We start from the raw sequence: 19,505 nt of genomic DNA, 5'->3' as shown, positions 1-19,505 counted from the left end.
TGTGGGAAGAATGAGGGAAAAGACTTAAAAATGGTTGTAGTTAAACATAAAAAAATGGAGTCAGACTTTTTATTTGCAAAGCATGTATCTTATTCTAATACAGGTCACATTCTACAAGTCATGGAATGTTCTCCAGACAGTATTTGTGGCTAGTAATAAACTTGAACATTTCTGCCCACTCTTAAGTTCTTCTGTGTCCTTACCCCTTACTTCAAAATCTCCGTGGGTGAATTGACCCAAATGGACCTGGGAACCAAGGTAAAGGTAGATTGTCCTTTTATTGTAGGCTATATCCCAGCTCTTCCCTGCATTGAGAAGATTGTCAGCCTTGACAGAGATTCTTCTACTGGGGTTATTTGGAGAGCCTTTGGGAATCAAACTTTCCCTGTGTTGCAGTCTTAAAACCTTCCAAGATTTTGCCTTTACTGTCTTTGCCAGAACTGATGTTAGTAGAAAATCTAACTCTTTCAATCCTGGTATCTTTTAAAAAACTGAAGTCTCATCAACGTGGACTGAAGGAAAAACATCTTATAGAAAAACTGCAGATTTTCCTCTCTCCTTTCTGACCAGTTTCAAAGCAGTTTGTCCTTGTGATGAGGGAACTTACCGAAGTTACTAAAAATGACAATCGAATAATACCATCCTGAGCTTTTGACTCATGTTCCCTAATGCTGTAACTTTGCTAATCAGAAGATCCATGTTCAAACATTAGGCCACAAATTAATAATAGTTTCACTAATGTAAAACAATAACCATCAATTTCTTACTTGGGGTAGAAACATATTCTATAAGCCCCTCCTCTCAATCTTATGGAGGACAGTCTTCTTACAAACTCTCCATTTTCAGTATTAACTCCATATAAGTTGGGAAGTTCTGCTTTCAGATATAGAAAACCTAAACTAAATCAAAATATACAGGTAATTTGATTGTCTTATGTAATTGAGAGCAATTAATAGGTAGGGCAGCTTCAGACAGAATTCCAGGTCCATTTCTCTGCTGTGTTCTTAATTCTCATTTCCTTGTGGTTACTTTTTTTCAGACCCTCATATGGCTGCAGAAGCACCAGGCCTTACACACTCCAGATAAAAGAGTGTATTGTATTGTACATTGTATTGTATCATTGTATTGTATTATTTCCCGCAATATCCCCACCAAACATTCTCAGATTCACCAGGTTAGAATAATGTAGGATTTTCCTTTATGTTTTTCAGTAAAAACAACCTATCTGCATGGAGATAGACAAGACTTGTGCAAGAATATTGAATGGATGACCATAATGTCTTTCCTGTCCATTCAGGGGCATGAAAATTGCCATACATATTATCCAGTAACATATGAAAAATCGTCTTCCCTGGTTTCCTGTGTGAAAATTTTATATTCAGTCATAACATTTGAAATCAAGCTGCTTTAATCAAATAGATTCTTCTAAGGAATTGTGCAAAGCTTTCAGTTTTATAAGGTGATGATTCAAGAAAGCTTTTTAAATAAAAATAAGAATGAATTCCTTTGAAAGTTTATGCTAAAGTGGTGTCCTTCAGAAATGGACTCTTTCTTCTCTTTACTGGTTCTCTCTGTGCTGAAATTGGAATAATTACTTTGGTTAACTTTTGCACTTCTAAATTAAAGCCAACTGGATAAAATATATTTTTCTTTTTTTGAGAGCAAAACTTATTCGTATGTAGTTTTCTTCCTGCTTCTTCATTTTGAAGTAATCTCTTTTCCACCATATCCAAGAAAACGAATGACTTCATTTTTGCTTCTCCATCCTCTCAGCTCAAGCCACTATCAGCTGTGCCCCACTTAAGCGTGTACCATATCAAGCATTATATTTCTCCACTTCAAAAATATTTTTATCCTATGTTATTTTCCTTCTGGCCTTGCTCTCTGATAGGCATTATCAAAAGAATTGACTCAAACAGAGGTATTCAAGGTTGAATCTTGAAGAAGGGAACCACCAAGAAGGCCACTTGAAGAAGCTTCTTTTCCTCATTAGCACAAAGGGACCATCTGCTCACCAAGCTATGCATTCATAGATTTTCATCTGACTAGAATGAAACATCGTTTTCAGTTTGCAGAAATGTCGTTTTTTTTCCTGGAGTTTCAGGTCCAGTTGTACAATCTATTAGAGTTCCATGTAAGTTAGGGATTTTATAGCAAGCAATAAAAATTTACTCTATTTAACTTATGAAATGGAAAAGGAATGTGTTGTAAAGATATTGTGGTAGCTTATGGAACACTAAGGCTTTCAGAAGGACAGGCACCAGTGCACAGCTGTAATATCTGCCAAAGTAAAAAAAAAAAATATATATATATATATATTTGGCTCCCCACAGGGAGTCTACTTCTCTCTCTGCCTATGTCTCAGAGAGAGAGAGGCAGAGACACAGGCAGAAAGAGAAGTAGGCTCCACACAAGGAGCCCGATGTGGCACTCGATCCCAGGACCCCGTGATCACGACCTGAGCCAAAGGCAGATGCTGAACCATTGAGCCACCCAGGTGTCCCTTGCATGACTATAATTTCAAGTTCTCTGAGGAGAGTATGATTGACTCAATTTGATCACATATTCATCTGTAGCCAAGGAGCAGAGGAGCAGGTTATCTTGCTTGAAAGGCTTACCAGGACTACCAGAAAGGGTTCTTTATTAAAGGGAAGAGAGACCTTGTTACCAAAAGAATGAGGAAGGAATGCCAAGTCTGTCAGAATAATATATGTCCACTTGTGATAGACATGAAGCTGTATCTCTTTCAAGACAGGGCTCAGTGCCTAGCTCTGAGGAGGATAGGTGGCCTCCAGCATTCAGCTACTATCATCTCTAGGTCCACCTCAGCTTTTGAGTTGTGGTCACTCATAAATGGCCATGACTGATGGTGGCAAGAGAAAACCTTTCCAGAGGGAAAAGTTTTAGGTGCTATACCTGGGCTTCCACTTATGTGGAAGAAAGAGCGGCCCAGGATTAGAATATATACAGACTCATGGAAAGTCATAGATGGACTGGTCAGCTTTCAGGGGCCTAGAATAAAAAGAGTGGGAGGTTAGAGACACAGGGGTCTGGGGTAGAGACATTCAGATGGACCTATGGGAATAGACATACAGTGTGAAGATCTTTGTTTCACATGTTAATACCAGCAGGGAGCATCTACCAGAGAGCTACTACCAGCTAAGTACACAAAATTGCTTATTAAATGATGTGCCATCTGATGGCTACTTCTTTTTTTTTAATCTATCAATGTGGTTTTTTTTAAGATTTTATTTATTTATTCATGAGAGACAGAGAGAGAGAGAGAGAGAGAGAGAGAGAGAGAGAGAGACAGAAGCAGGCTCCATGCAGGGAGCCTGACGTGGGACTCGATCCTGGGTCTCCAGGATCACGCCCTGGGCTGAAGGCAGCGCTAAACCGCTGAGCCACCTGGGCTGCCCTGATGGCTACTTCTGATTGGTCCTGCTTCATAGCATAGGAAGAACAGGAGTTAGCCATAAGCTCAGGATCCTCTGTTTCCTATGTACCCACTGGAAGCATCTACCTAGTACAGCATCATAAGGCCATGTTGAAGGCACTACTGAAGCATCAGCTGAGAGGCAATATTCTTTGAGCCTGGGGTACCATCTTCCAGGAATTAGAGGCATACCTATGGCATTGTTTCTCCCAATAGTAAGAATGCATAAGTCTGGGAATTAAGGGTAGAAGCAGAAGTGGTTCCAATCACTACTATTCCCAATTCTAAAGACACCCTGAGGAGACTTTGTGCTTTCCTTTTCTCAACTCTTGGTTCTGCAGGATTACAGATCCTGATCCACAGAGGGAGTACACTTTTGCCAGGAGATGCAATAAACATCCTATTGAACTAAAAGCTATGACACTACCCCTTTGCACTTTGGACTTCTGTATCCGGGGCTAGCAGCCCAGAAAAGGAGTCACAGTCTGAGCAGACCTATAAACCTTATGGGCAGGAAGAGCTAGAGCAGCTTCTATTTAACATGGGTAGTAAGGAATATGTATGAAAAACTGGTATCCAGTTGGGTTCCTCTGATATTTTCTTGCCCAATTGTAACTATGAATGAGTAAGTGCAGGACACTGGCCTTAGAAGAATATGGTAGCCAGGAACTCAGATCCCTCAAGAAAGAGAGTTTGCGAACAACAGAAGGTAAGATACCCATTGGGACCAGCAGAGGTGATAGCTGAGGGAAATGGTGACTTGAAAGCAAGATGAAGGGAGAAAGTGATGGATTAGTACTACTTGCAGCCCTGGAATGGAAGAGGGGAAGGGAGATACAATTCCAGCCTCTACCTTCCTCCTGAAAATTCTATCCCCACAAGTAGGTGTTTTCCAGATGCATGTGGAGCAGTGAATCTACAAGGTATGGATTGTCGATAGAGAGATGTAACCCTCAAATCTCCCTTCAAGGAAGGACTTGTTGCCCAACTGTGAGGAGTATGGTTAATTGGCAGCTTCCTGCAGTTAACTTTTTCAGGTGTGCCTCAGCTTTGAGTTAGGTTCACACTCCTTGGGGTGGCCTCAGCCAGTGACTGGACAAGACTGTGATGCAAAGGTATAGCAATGTTTGCTCACAATAGAATGACTCCAGTTTTCATCCGTTGCCTCCAGTGGGCTGGCAAAGATTTTGTTACATTTATACCACAGTCTCTTGACAGGTCCCGCCCAACCTTTGCTTTCCTAGATGTTACTCCTCTCTCCTAACTGCATTTCCATGGCATCTTTTGTGGGACCAACTGATGTGCCACTAAAACCTTTTTATTTTTCTTTTTTAAAGTTACCAAAGGCAGCATATGAGTCCATATAAAATAATCCTGACTCCCGGAAATTTCAGGTCCTGTCTGAGTGCCACACATTCTGATCTTGTGCCTTGGTTTTTACTGTAAAATACTCCCTACAACTTTTACAGTGACTCACCCTGCTTCAGCATAGAAACCTTATGTTGATTTTAATTGTCCAGTGTATCTTCACATACCCTAGCTACCCAATAAAAATACAAAAGGATCACGTTTGTCAGCCAATATGGGCAACATTGCCAGTGCTCAAATACAATGTTTTCTTTTTTCTGGTCTTTTAAAAATACTTCTTGAGAACATTTAAAATAAATGTTCACATCCAAGCATTATTTATTGCCTGATTCTGAGTTTTCTGTAATAGTTTTGTTGTAGTGCAGATCATTTAGGATGAACCCTGGGTTTTGTTTTGTCTACCTAGCATGTGACTTTAGGAAAGTTACTTCATCTCCCTGTTCCCTCATTTTCTTATGTATAAGCTGGAATCATTACAATACCTATCTCAAGTTTTCCTTCTGAGGATAAGTAATGCGTATACTGCAACCAGGATATTTGGAACATAGAACTCAAACAAGAAACAGTCTTTGCAGAAGTTATTATTTATTTATTTATTTATTTATTTATTTATTTATTTATTTATTTATTTATTTTTGCAGAAGTTATAGTAGATAATTAGCGGCCATGATCTGAAATGGAAAGAAACCGTAGTCTATTTAGCACTTAGCAAGACTCTTGGCCTCAGTTATTTATGTTGTATACATGATCTCATTTTTTTATCTGTGTAATAACTTTGCCAATTAACTATATACAAATTTATTTTATAACTAGGAAAATATGGGTCTCTGAAAGATAAAACAACTTGCTCAATGTGAAACGGTTCGGGGGTAGCAAGGATGGGAAAGTTACAGAATTAGCAACAAAGTTCCAGATAAGAATTAAGTACCAGAGGTGAATGATAACAGGGATGCTAGGGTGAAATGTGCTTTCTTATCTCGTCTGCAGCCCGCTGTATATGGTGAACCAGTGCTCTCACAGTGTGTGTTTTCTATGAGAAGTAGGCTGAGCTCTTAAAAGGTAACTTGCTTTTGGTTTTGAAGCTAATGCAGTGATTTATTAGAAAATATTATTGCTCCCACAAGGTTTAAAAAATTAAAAAAAAAGAAAAAATATAAAAAAGAAAATATTATTGCTTTTACATACACACAAAAGGTCAAATAACATGAAAATATAAATATACTAGAGATCTTGTCGCATCGGCTTTAATGATCATGTCTAACTTTTTGCTGTTAGCGATAGCCTGTTAAAAGAAGCTGATGAGTGGATGCCGACCTGCACACTGAAGTACTTGCAGTTCCCAGATTGTGCCAAGCTCAGTCAGATCTCCCCCTCTGCATATGGCTCACATCTGTGACTTCTCCTTGGAAAGACCTTTCTCGCTTGCCTAGCTAAGACTGATTCATACTTCAACACCAGCATTAGCTCCTCTTAGAAATATTCCTTGCAACACTATTCCAGCCCGACTCCCTAAACCACTTCCTAATCATATGAATTGGGTCCAGGACTTTCTCAGAGCATATCCCTTTATGATAGCAATTAATAAATTATGTACAATTTAATGGATTGTGCTGTCTGAGGACAAGGAATGTAGGAACTCAAAAGATGTTTATTAAAATGTTTGGGGAGGGTGGGAGGATGACCCATAACTACTAAAACTGGCTAAGACTGTAGTAGTGTTGATCTTGGGCTACATTCTGTAGTGGACCCTGTCTTCTACCCGAATCTCTTCAGATCTGTTTCCCCTTTCTGTGTGACCCGCCCCCAGTTTACAGGCCTGCACCTGCCCCTCTTTAGGGACTATCAGAGGGCTACTTTGCCTGCATTCCCAGGGACAAAATTATGTAAAAACTGGGTTCCTCTCACCTGCCTCCAATACAACCCTTTGCAGCGATAGACTGGAAGCTGGCGTGGCATAGAAAAGCCCAGCTCCCTTGCCTGTAGTCAGGACCAGATCTTAGGGGATCAGCCCGAGATTGAGATTTGCCCTGAAATCACCTGTTTGGTGTTTTTCCTTCCTTGTCCATCTCAGACGACTGAAAAACCATCTGACACCCAAATGCTTTCTCCCTGAAACACATCAATAATAAATTATTTGCACTTGAAAACATGTCTCCAGGTCTGCTTATGGGAAAACTCTATCTTGAAGACATTAAATGGCTATTTAAATTTGTTTATTTTTTATCAAAGTAGCTCTCAAATAAGATAACAATAATAGAACAGTTACATAATGAAAAGCAACAGAGACCACCCCTCATTCCCCATTCCCTCCTCCTGGACACAATGACTATAACTTTGGTTTAGGCTTAACTTCATGGTGTTTTCTTTTTCGCATCACAAAATAAATATTGCTCTTACTTTGTAAATCAGATTTAGGTGCTGTTTACTTCCTGAAATTAGCAAAGAGATAAGGAAATCATTCACATGTCCATATGTGACCTTCCTACACAAGGCCTTCATCCCTATTTTACCTAGAGGGTTTTGTTGTTGCTTTTATTTGTTGTTAATTCAAGATTCATCTGGAGCTTCTATCAAGTTACTTTAACTGCCATCCCTCCATCTCCTAAAAATGTTCAAGATTTCCATTCATTGAATCCTCTTTCTTCAAGAGATATCGTCCCCAGACTCTTTAGTCTGCTCCAATATAGGCTTTCTGGCCAGCTACAGAAATCATCATAAGATTTACTTTTCTTGCTCTCTTGAGTCTATGTCTTCCTTTTAATTAGATCCATCCCTTATCTTACTAAAATATATTCTCTAGGAATTTCCTAAGTGTTGAATAAAGGTAATTCTTTCAGTCTTTTCATGATGAAAATGTCTTTATTCCATAATCTTCCTACTTTATTGTAGTCTGCTAAAGTGTTCTAAAGTTGAAAAATCTTTTTCTTTTTCTGTCATTCTTTTTCTGTCTAAAGGTATTTTTTCATTGTCTTCCTCCATTCATTTTTGCGAAGAAAAAGGCCAAGGCAACTCTATATTTCATACCTTTGTAATTGACCTATATTTTCATCGATTTTGATACTTTTAGGGCCTTCACTTTATCCTCAGCAATCTGCAATTTACAATCGATACATCCAGATTTCTGATTTTATTTTCATACATCTTGCATGACATTCTCTATACTTTTCACTTGAATGCCTTATATCTTTCCAGATGTGGAAAATTTTCTTAAATTGTTTCTTTACTGATTTTCTTCCCCATTATTTTTTTTTTTTCCTATTCCTTCTGGAACTTTTATAGGTTTCTTCTCTGGTCCTCTTGTTTTTTTTTTTTTTTTTTTTTTTTTTTTAATCTCTCCTCTCATTCCTTATATAATCTTTTTGTTCTATCCTCTAGAATATTTCTTGAACTTAGTTTTCTGCTTCATGTATTGTTTGTTTTATTTGACAATGGTATTTTTAATATCTAGTTCTGTGGTTTTTCTATTTCATAAGATTCTGGTTTTGTCTGTCTATAAAATGTAGACACTTTCCTGAAGCTATTTTCTTAAGCTTCTTTTCTTTCATTCTGTTTCATTATCAAACCCCTTTCATTGTATCAAATTCCTTGAAAGGTATGTGGGTCCTTTATTTTGGACTTATATGTATGTGTGGAGCAGAAGCAAGGCCAGTTGCTCAGTATTAATATATAGGCTGTTGATGGGCAGGCTGTGGTCCTGGGAGAGCTGTTAAGGTCAACTTAATAGTAGAGGTCTCCTGAGGCCTTTGTTTGTCCCAGACATCAAATATCTGTCTGTACAGAAGGACATTTTGTCTAGACATCACACAGCAGAGTATATTCTGTATGCTCATATGGACTAAACTATTCCCACCTACTTATCTTCTATTAGACCTGTGATGTAAGCATGGGTGCTCATTCCAGCCCACATTTTAGCCTGAATTTCTTTTTTTTTTTTTTAAATTTTTATTTATTTGTGATAGTCACAGAGAGAGAGAGAGAATGAGGCAGAGACACAGGCAGAGGGAGAAGCAGGCTCCATGCACCAAGAGCCCGATGTGGGATTCGATCCCGGGTCTCCAGGATCGCGCCCTGGGCCAAAGGCAGGCGCCAAACCGCTGCGCCACCCAGGGATCCCATAGCCTGAATTTCTAAATGTAGTCACTGAAGCTCTGCAACAGGGGGGCAACCTCTTTGGCTGTAGCCCAGTGCACATGGCCAAGTTTGAGGCTGCATCCCTAGATGCTTCTTCATGTTCTTTTTATGGTCCAATAATTGTTGAAATTTTCTGGCCATAGATCACTCTTTTCTAATTCTCCTTTTTACAGGTTTATGCCATTTTGTAAATTATTTTTAAATCTTTTTTGTAGAATACTGAGAGGGAGAAGAGATTATATGATGTTACTTTTATCTGCCTTCTTTTACTCTTAGAAAAATACAGCGTCTCCCATTACCATTATTACTATTATTGATTCTAATTTTGGTACTACTGTTACCATGTAATTGGATTAAATATTAGTTTACAGTACCTTGTGGCAAGCACCTGTTTTTGAGATTTGTGTATTTCATGATTTAATTTAATTATCACCTCATCTTTACAGGTATTGCTCTCTGACTACTCTCTGTCTGACTACAAAGGCCATAGTCATTTTGTTTTGTTAGTTCACAGCTACTCTGTACCTCCCTAAGGTGATGTTTATAGGTTGGTTGGTTGGTTTGCAAATTTGGGGCATGGTAAAGGATATCATTTGTAAATTAATGAAGGACATCTTCTGATTCAAAGTTTTTCCTAATATTACTATAGTTTTCTCTGGTGACATCACCTTCTTATATTTGACTTGGACTTCATTTATATCAATTACCAACAAACTGGGAATATATTCTCTGTGGGAATCCTGCACATCTGAAATCGAAGATAAAATGCAAGGTGGAGCTACATTTAACGACTTGCATATTCCCATTATTGATAAACAGAACTCTGTAACGTGTCAGACACAAAGTATTAAGACAATTTCATGCTTTTTTTCTCATGCTGTAATCTTACCAGAAACTTGCTAATAAGTATCTTGACAAGATCCATTTTGAAAGTATCTTATGAACTTGTTTCCTAAAAACAGTAGCTTGTAGGGGTGCCTGAGTGGCTCAGTCATTTGGGCATCTGACTCTTGGTTTTGGCTCAGGTCACAATTTCAGGGGTTGTGATCCTGTGGGTCATGGGATGGAGCCCTGTGATGTGTTAGGCTCTGTGTTCAGGGAGGAATCTGCTTGAAGATTCTTTCCCTCTGCTCCCCCCGCCCAACTTGTGCACATACACCCACATGTTCTCTCTCTCTCAAATAAATAAATCTTTAAAAAAAATCATTAACTTGTATTCTAAATAACCTATTATATCAATTTACTTGTTTTAGTTGTGTTTTCTAGACTGTCCCCTTTTGGAGTCTTGTGCATATATGTGTAGTTTTATTTGCAAATATTGAATGCAAAACAAGAGAATTTCTGTCCCCCTTTCGATGGTCTAGATTTATGAGAAAGAAATAAAAGAGAAGCCTAATGGGGGCTACGCAAAATGATTTTTCTTACTGTGAAAATTAAATTTAATTCCTTCCAAATTTTCCTTTCAAATCCTTAGTTGTGACCTTGTGAAACTCCTTAATCTTAATAAATGTTCATATTTCTCATTTTTAAAATGGGAGAATTGGAATAGATCAATAGTTAAACATTTCTTTCCAAAATCTTTTTGTTAAAAAAAATATATATACAGAAGTCTAACTTAAAAAAAAAAAAAATAGACAAAAGCCCAGCTTCTCTGGCTGAAGCCCTGTGAGACGGAGCTGGGAGAAGGCTTGAGCTCAGCCTCTCCCAACCACTCAGCTCAGCTTCAAAGGGCAGCTTTAGGGTACCTCTCCTGGGCTTATAAGTGCTAGGGAAAACTGCTCCTATGTATGTTGTCTAAGTGTACTTCAATCTTGAAATTTATGTAACACTATGACACAGAATAATAAATTTGGGGGAAAAAAAGCTTACCACCAATGGAAATAAAAAAGGATGAAAGTGATTTTCTTTTTCTCTTGGAGCTTTTTGTAACTAAATCTACCTGCATTTCTTATTATTGCATATAGCCAGTCATACAAGATTTTCTAGGGCCAAGGGGTTTATTACATTTTTTTCATAATGATATGAATAATGATTTTTATACTTTTTAAAGCTATTTCAGAAAATAACTCGATGATCAGAGAAGCTCAAAGATCAGAATGCTTATCCCTCAAGAAGTCTATATATTTGGTTCTGAAATCACAGTCAAGATGAACTTCAACCCCACACCTATTTATCAGTAGGCTTTTCTAATCCACAGAAGGCTTCTAACCTCTGATTTCCTTTTGCAATTATTAATTGAGCCTACCTTAAACACACATTGCCTTATAAGACAAGGTGTTGTTTTAAACTTCTTGGTGTCAGGTATTATGACTTTCTTTTTTTTTTAAGCTTTTATTTATTTATTCATGAGAGACACAGAGAAAGAGGCAGAGACAGACAGAGGGAGAAGCAGGCTCCTCCACTGGGGAACCCGGTGTGGGACTCTCTCCCCAGACCCGAGATCACACCCTGAGCTGAAGGCAGATGTTCAACCGGGGAGCCACCCAGGTGTCTTGGTTTTATGACTTTCTTATTTGAATTTTATTCAGTATTTTAAATAATACCTTGACTTAAAATGAGCCCAATCAATTACTGTCAACTTTGGAAGAAAAGGTGAGAGGATGTCATGATTTGATAATATCGCTTCAAGGGATTCCTAACCTTTTGGCTTATACCTTGATCTGTTTTTAACTTGGCAATATGATCTGGAACACGAAAAAAAAATCAGATAAATGAATCCCAGAAGTCCAATAAGAACACATTATTAATAAAATATAGTGATGAAGAATGCATTATAATAATTAAAAGTTGAACCCATCTATTTTTCTGGTGGTGTGGCCTGAGCTATGTTCACAGGTTAAGATAAGAATGGTAGTATTGTAAGCACTGTAAAAAATGAGATGATATTGTTGTTTGAAATGTAGAAATTATTTTTAAGTTCTCTTGTATGAAAATCTCTTAAGTTCACATGAGACATTTTGTAAAATAGTATTGAGTGTTTAAAAGTTGCATTTCATTGAGCATGAAAATACACATGTTTCAGTATGATATGGTAGTGTGCTGGGTTGAGTCTTTTGGGATCAAAGATCAAAGGAGGCACAAATCTGTTAAATGAAAAATGTAATAAAGCCTCAGTATAAATCTGAATGTATCTTGATACACTTCATAAGTTCTGAGTCTTTTCGGGATGTAAGAATTTTTCCAGTCTCTCAAAAATTCATGTTGCAGAAGGCAATTTTATCCAAATCATAAATCCCTACATCAACGTTTTAGAGTTCCCAATTATCCAAATATTCATTCCTCTAGAGATAATATCGTGCAGTTGGTAAATGTTCGAAAGAATCCAATTTTAAAAGTTACATCTTGGAAGGTGACAAAATACTAGGTATAACATCTAATATCAATCATATCTTGATGCCAAAACAATGATGATTCAGAGCATTATGCACACTCAAGGATGAGCATCTCAAATCATATACCATAAAATGTATCATTAAGGTTTGTATTTTTCATGAGAATGTCAGCCATTCTCTAGGTCTATATTGTCATAATAAGCTTGCCAGGGAGCTGCAAACTGAAACAGAAAATCCAGGGAAAGAAATAAGATTTTTCTATGATTTTATTTTGCTATAAATTGAAAAATAAAAATGAGAGGTTTGCTTTTTTTTTTTTTTTTCTTTTCTTAGTCCCTGGGGTGTTTTCTGAAAATGCAAATAAAATGTCAGGCTTTCTGCTCTCACCTAGTATTTTACACCACCTTTCTCCACTACTAGAAGAAAGGGATCCCTGCCATCAGTGATAAAACTCGCTTCTGTTGTTTTCACTTCCAGAGAAGTAGGATGTTAGAATAATCATAAGGAGTCAGAGCTGGATTTCTCCTAAGAGAGAACAACACAAGAGGAATGCCTACCTTATCCCTCCTGTCCACACCCCACATTACAGAGTGGGAGGAAATGCAGCTGTTCTCTTAATGAGAGGTCTTTCTTTTTCACTGTGGGACTCAAGAGTTCCTGGAAAAACAAATGTTTCCTGCAAAAATACTAAGGAGTATGCCCTAGTTCCTAGGAATCATGAAAAAGCATTGTTAACAATTTGCTGCCTTAGGCATTTCTATCAATTCAGTCTATATTATGGTTTATCTATTATGTCCTGCGATTTTTGTTCTACATCTTTTCACCAGAGTCACTATTTTGTTCTGACACTAACGTGAACAGGATTCTCTCTGTCTTCCTTTATTAAGTGTTGTGAGCATTCAGAAGAGGGAAAGATTACTTCCAGAGGGAAGAAACTTCATCTTTTCAAAAAAGCAGTACTTAATCTCCTATTGTGTGTTAGACAGTTAGGGTACAAATAAGAACAAGACACGGCTTTTCCTTCAGAAACACTCAGTCTAGATGGAATTGAGGAAAGCTTAAGTATGATAGAGTATTTGGGCTGAATCTAGAAAGATGGTGTATGTTTCCTAGGGCTGCTATAAAAAAATATTATAAACCTACAGGCTAAAAACAAACAAAATGTATTGCCTCACAATTCAAGCTAGAACTCCAAAGTTAAGGTATTGCCAAAGTTGGTTCTTTCTTGGGGGCTCAGAGGGAGAATCTGCTGCATGCCTCTCTCCTACCTTCTAGTGATTTCTGGCATTCTTTGGTGTTCCTTGGCTTTTGGCAGCATGAATTCAGTTTCCACCCCAACCTGTGTCTACCTCTTTCTCTTCTCTTCTTATAAGGACACCAGTCATATTGGGTGAAGAGCCTGCCTAACTCCATTGTGACCTCATCTTAACTAATCACATCTGCCATGACACCATTTCTAAATAAGGTCACATTCTGAGGTTCTGGGAAGGATATCAGTCCTGGAGGTAAACTATTCAACCCAATATTGATGGTTAAGATTATATAACTAGAAATAAAAGAGGGAGCTTTTGTTTCATTCTTTTTCATCAAGTATTTGTGTTCTCCACTTGGTCCAGGTATAATGATAAAGTATGAAAGTAAAGAAAACAGATATGATCACCACAATCAATGAAGAAAGAAAGGGATACATTTTCCCTAGATATCTATGGAGGATGGATGGCTTTTCAGCAATGCTCCCCCACACCTGGGGGAAAGCCTTTACCCTACAGGTTAAGACTGAGTGTGGAAAAGGTTCTCAACCTCTGGGCTACACTGACCTGGAATTTAGCTCCTGTAACACAGAGCTGGATGATGAAAAAGGCTGCCGTTGGCCCTTCAAGGGAGCTACTGTAGCCTTTCAATGGGAGTTTTGCGGGGAGAGGATTAGTCTTCTTGGCCACACTTAGCCAGAGTGGAGTTTCCCCCATGCTCAGTGCAAGATTAGTAGGAAGAAGACAGCAGGTTATTATGCAAGTACCACAGATCCTCAAAGTTCTTATTGAGATTTAGATTTTCTTGAATAAATGTTTTTTTGTTCATTTGTTTTATGTCCTAAGGGCAGGTTTCACAGACTTTAAAAGGTTGATTTTTTTGTTTTGTTTTATAATATTCACTAGTTATAGTTGTTTCACTGGCAAGCATGTATGCAGAGCTCCTTACATAAGATGCCATTTAGAAGTAGAATGTCCAGATAATTGTGTATGCATTTGCATGTCTCCACTTTTACCTTACCTGGGAGTGACTGCAGTAACAAGAAACCATAATGACAAAGCAGAGTAGGTAATGTCACCAGAGAGATGCTTGGCACTCTTGAAGTGTGAAAGAAAGGTATCTCCTACAAATTCCTGAAAAAGTGATGATCTAAACTGGGATTTTATTTTATCTATATCACATATCACTCTGTTATCTGATTTATTTAGTTTTTTTTTCAGATTATTACTTCCACTATAATTTAAGCTTGTTGAGTGTTGGGACTGTCACACCAGTCAGTGCAAATGTATCTGGCACACTGGAAACGTGATAAATTATTATTGACTTATGACTAGCATGGATGTAATTAAAATGGGGGAAAAGTGAGCAGGTTTGAGATCTAGCTCAAACATAAATTTGAGAGAACTTGCCAATATATGTTATATGAAGAGTCAGGAAGAGAGTTGTCAAGGAAAGAAGTCAAGTGGCCATATTTATAGAAATTAGGGACACAGGCAGCCCTTCAGCCCTGTCTTGGGAGACACAGGAACTTGAGTTCAAATACATAGATCTATGTCTTTGTGCTGTACTTTCCACATACTAAAGTATAGTGACAGGACACATCCTCTTTAAGATTCCTTCAAATGTTGAGATTCTATTACTCAGTTAGTGCTTATATGTTTAAAGGAAAATGGGATCTTTGTCATTAGCTTTCTTGGATTAAACTATTTCGACAGTAAAGACAGTGGAGACACTCAGTTTAAGGTTCTACCCACTATCTTTAGTTAAATAGTGAGGAAATTAAAGAGCTTTAAGAGTCTAAATATCTCTACTTCGGATAGTCTTTATTTTGTTTGGGGGAGACATAAAAATCAAGCCTATGTAATTGGAATCTTTACTTGTCATGCTCCTTAGAATATCTCAAACCCCTTTTCATAATAATTGTTCTAAACATCCTTATTATTAGTATTTATTTATTTGAAATCAATTTAATAGACTTTTAAGAAGAAAAAAGATATCTGCCATCTTGAACTAGATGTGCATTTTATGATTACCTCAAGTTGAAAATTTTTCATGTGTAAGTTTTGTTGTAACCATGTGACAAGGAACTTTGGAAAAGCTAAATTCTTTCAGTCTTGCTTCAAAGGTTTAAATAGCTTTGTGTGATTTCTTTGTTTTTACGAAGTAATATGGGTTTTTGTTCTGTTTTGTTTTGTTTTAATTGAAAAATATTTGACACAAAGTGTTACTTTAGTTTCAGGGGTACATTCATATGATTTTTATATGCTAAATATTGCAGATGCTAATTTTCAAATGATTATCAATAATATTTTAACATCAACTGTCAGTAATGGGTATTGAAAATGTTGCAGGCTAAGCAGCCTAGTGAGCATTAAGGAGACCAGGACTAGGTAGTGGCAGTCGTATATTGTACTATTTGCTCTTCCGGTTTCTGATTATGTGACATTATAGGGAATTCACTTGTCTCTGATCCAAGTTTTCTTATCTATAAATGGAATTGGGATAGATGATTTCAGACTTTTTTCAGATCTGATATTTTATGATTTCATGGTTCTAAGATACTAGTAAATTCTAGTCAATGCTGGCCCCATAAGAAAAGCTATTCCCATACAACAAACATCCAAAATGGTTCACATTTTTGCTGATTTTCTGTGGTGAGACAAAATACTAGAGCTCTCACAGAAGGAAGATGTTAGCACCTTCTGTCTTCAAACTAGTTTTACTCTGTTATAACTCTTCTAAAATAGATATCCTTTGCATAGTTTATTACATACATTTCAAAGACCATGTAAATATATTTTTTTAAGATTTATTTATTTTTGAGAGAGTGAAAGAATGAGGGTGAGGGGAGACAAAGAAAGAGGGAGAGAAGCAGAATCCCTGCTGAGTGGTGAGACATGGGTTCAGTCCCAGGACCCAGACATCATGACCTGAGCTGAAATCAAGAATTGGTTGCTTAACCAACTGAGACACCCAGGCACCCCAAAGTCTGTGAAGATACAGAATAAAAAAAAATAAAAATAAAAATAAATTTAAAAAAAGATACAGAATAAAAACAGAAATCACTGAAGTAGATCACACAAATTAAATCCATTCTTATTTTTTCACTTTCTTATTATTCATAATAAAATCTGGATGCCCTAACATTAGATATAGAATTCTTTTTGATCACTTACAACCATATTTGTCCCATTGATTTCCTCCTTTATCATTTCATCTTGCTCATGCTGAAGCCATACTGAAATGGTTGAAATTATCCAGATTGTCTGCACTGTCAAATATGTGCCTTAGCACACACTGTTCCCTGTTATTAGTGCACTTTCCCACCATCTTAATCAGACCATTCCTTACTAAGTTTTTAAGACATTGTCCTTAGGAAATTTTCCTGCTTTTAACTCAACTCTACTATTAGCTGGACCAGGTGTCTTTCTTTTATGTTCTGTGGTATACTGCATTACTTCTATAAAAGTGCTCCATAATAACCTGTATAAAAGAGCTTAGTAAAAGCCTGAATTGTATCTGTACATCTTACATCCCCAGTATTTCCTACAAAGCCTGATCTAATATTGGATCATTAGTATATTTTTATTGCATGGATGAAAATTAAGATTTCTAGTTACCCTCCCTATTCCTTTCCCCATCTTCCTAGAGTATGACACAATGTGTAAAATAAGCAGATACTTAATAAAAGATAAATAGCTTTTTCATTTCTCTTTTCTCTTCCATTCCTAGGTTTCCATACTACTATTGCTACTACTACTACTAATAATAACAACATATTGACTGAATATTCATACTGATTAGAATTGGTGCTTGTGCTGCATTAGCACCTTCTGATTCCAAGAAGTTTCCTTTAACTTATTATATCAATCTGGTTGAGACTCTTTGTATTTCCCTTCATGGAGCAAACTCTCAATCTTTATATAAGAAAATAGACCTCATTTAAAAAAATGATTAAGGTATAACTGAAATACAATGAGTCACAAATATTTAAGGTTTATAATTTTATAAAATTAAAATAAAATTTTATTTATTTTTTTAATAAAATTTTAATTTAAAATTAAATTTTAAAAAGTTTATGTGAAGCCACCAGCAAAATTAAGGTAATAAACATATCCATCACCCCCCAAAGTAAATATATGTATATATACACATACACACACACACAAACACGTGGGATATGCTGGTGACAAATATTATTTCCATTTTAAAATATTATTAAAGAGAATAAGTTAGGTAATCTATTCAGGCATTAGCCATGATGGTTCTGATGATAGACTGCCTGGTCACACTCACTAGAAGTGTGACATAAGCAAATGACTTAATCTCTGGGAATCTGCTGCCTCAAATATAAAATCCATATAATAATTTTACTTACCTTAAGATTATAATGAAGATTAAATGAGATGTTGCATATAGAGTCTTTACCACCATAGAAAGTATTTAGCACTGTGCAAGACATTTAATGATTACCCCCAAACGTGCCAAATAATAGGATAATTGCAAAAAAGGAAACAGCCACTTAGCAGAAAACAAAGATCTCCCCAGAACAAATGGCTACTCCATTTAGGTGCTGTGGAAAAGTGTTTCCCTTTTTTTTTTTTTTTTTGGTTTATTTATTTATTTGAGAGAGAGGGATGAGGGAAGGGGAAGAAGGAGAGAGAAACTCAAGCAGACTCCATGCCTCATGTGAGTGTGGAGCTTGATGTGGGGCTTTATGTGGGGCTTTTCTCTCAACCAGGGATCACAACCTGATCCAAAACCAAGAGTTGAACGCTTAACTGTGCCACCCACGTGTCCCAAGTTGTCTCCTTTTTAACTGAGTTCCTTTTTATTAACCAAAGATGAAAACTTGATAGAGACATGATTATATTTTTGTTTTTTTTTTTAATTTATTCTAATCATGCCTGGTACACATTGGATGGAACTTTCCTAAAATTAAAACCTGTGTCACTTTTGACACTATCTTCAATTTCCTTATTGAAAGACTTACAAGTAATATAAAAATTTAAATCCATTTGCTTCAGAATTAAGTCCTTGAGTGCAATTTTTGCTGCCACTAATGTAATGCAGTAGAATGTGTGATTTTGTATTGAATTATATACAGGAGAATTCCTCTCTTTATTTTGATGTCCATTATCTCTAGAGAGCTGTCTACAGCCTTGATGTTTATATACCAGACGGCTAAGTGGTTTCCCTGAGTTGTTTGTACCATTTTTTTCCTTGAACATTTTTGTGGGCAGTTTTCAACGGACTGCATTTAATGGTACATAAAGCTCTGAGGGAGGAGAAAGTAGTTTGATAAATAAAAAGCAATTGATGCTGTCTTTCCTCAACCCTGCTATTCACTGTCCTTCAATGTAGATGTGGTGAACAGAATTGTAAAATGACCTAAAAGACACTCTGATTTATGATGATAGGTGAGAGTGGATGTGATGAGAAGGAAAAGGAAGAATATTTTTTGAAGGAGTAGAAATTCAGGCAGGGCCATTGAAGAATGAATTGAATCCAGGGAGGGCTAGCTATGAATTGAATGTTGCCTGTACTGATTTCTTGTATTAAATATAATAGATGAGTAGATACCAAACTGTTAAACAAAAACGTATATAGATGATAAAATTATGGGTGATTTTTTTCTTACTTGGAAATTATTATATTTTCAAATTTTTTCAAAGTAAGTATATATTATGTGTGAAATCATACAAAATTAAAAATAATAGATAACCTTTTTGCTTAAAAAAAACTTAAGAACCAATTTCACACCCTATTTAACTTTAAGGTAAATCAATCCTTATTCTACAGAAAAAAAATAAATAACAGAGTTCAAAATGAAGCCCTTTCCTATTTTGTTAACTACAAGTACTTATTAGAATGCATTATCGGATAATTTCTAGTCTATAAAGGACATCGAGAGGTCATCTACTTCATTTCCTTATCATCACACAAGATCCCTTTTAAATTATCCAAGAAAGATTAGAATCCATCCT

At 36.6% G+C, this 19,505-nt stretch overlaps 2 long non-coding RNA genes across 17 annotated transcripts in view; one reads left to right on the top strand and one right to left on the bottom strand.

Moving 5' to 3' along the window:
• Positions 1-5,369: 5,369 nt before the first annotated feature.
• On the bottom strand, positions 5,370-13,669 carry LOC102152298. Its single transcript, XR_005374135.1, has 3 exons — positions 13,536-13,669; positions 6,842-6,913; positions 5,370-5,475 (listed from the first exon to the last, which is right to left on the bottom strand). It is a non-coding gene; the product is annotated as an uncharacterized LOC102152298 (long non-coding RNA).
• A 40-nt stretch (positions 13,670-13,709) lies between these two features.
• LOC106560027 overlaps positions 13,710-19,505 on the top strand; it is a 141,660-nt gene continuing 135,864 nt past the window's right edge. For all 16 annotated transcript variants that reach the window (XR_005374134.1, XR_005374131.1, XR_005374133.1 and 13 more), the window contains exon 1: positions 13,710-13,772. This is a non-coding gene — a long non-coding RNA (uncharacterized LOC106560027). The remainder of the gene's footprint in view (positions 13,773-19,505) is intronic.

This window comes from Canis lupus, chromosome 19 (assembly GCF_011100685.1).
Source record: "Canis lupus familiaris isolate Mischka breed German Shepherd chromosome 19, alternate assembly UU_Cfam_GSD_1.0, whole genome shotgun sequence".
In the NCBI taxonomy this organism is placed as follows: Eukaryota; Metazoa; Chordata; class Mammalia; order Carnivora; family Canidae; genus Canis; species Canis lupus.
The sequence above is the reverse complement of the archived record's forward strand: the minus strand, read 5'-3'. Positions and strand labels throughout refer to the sequence as shown.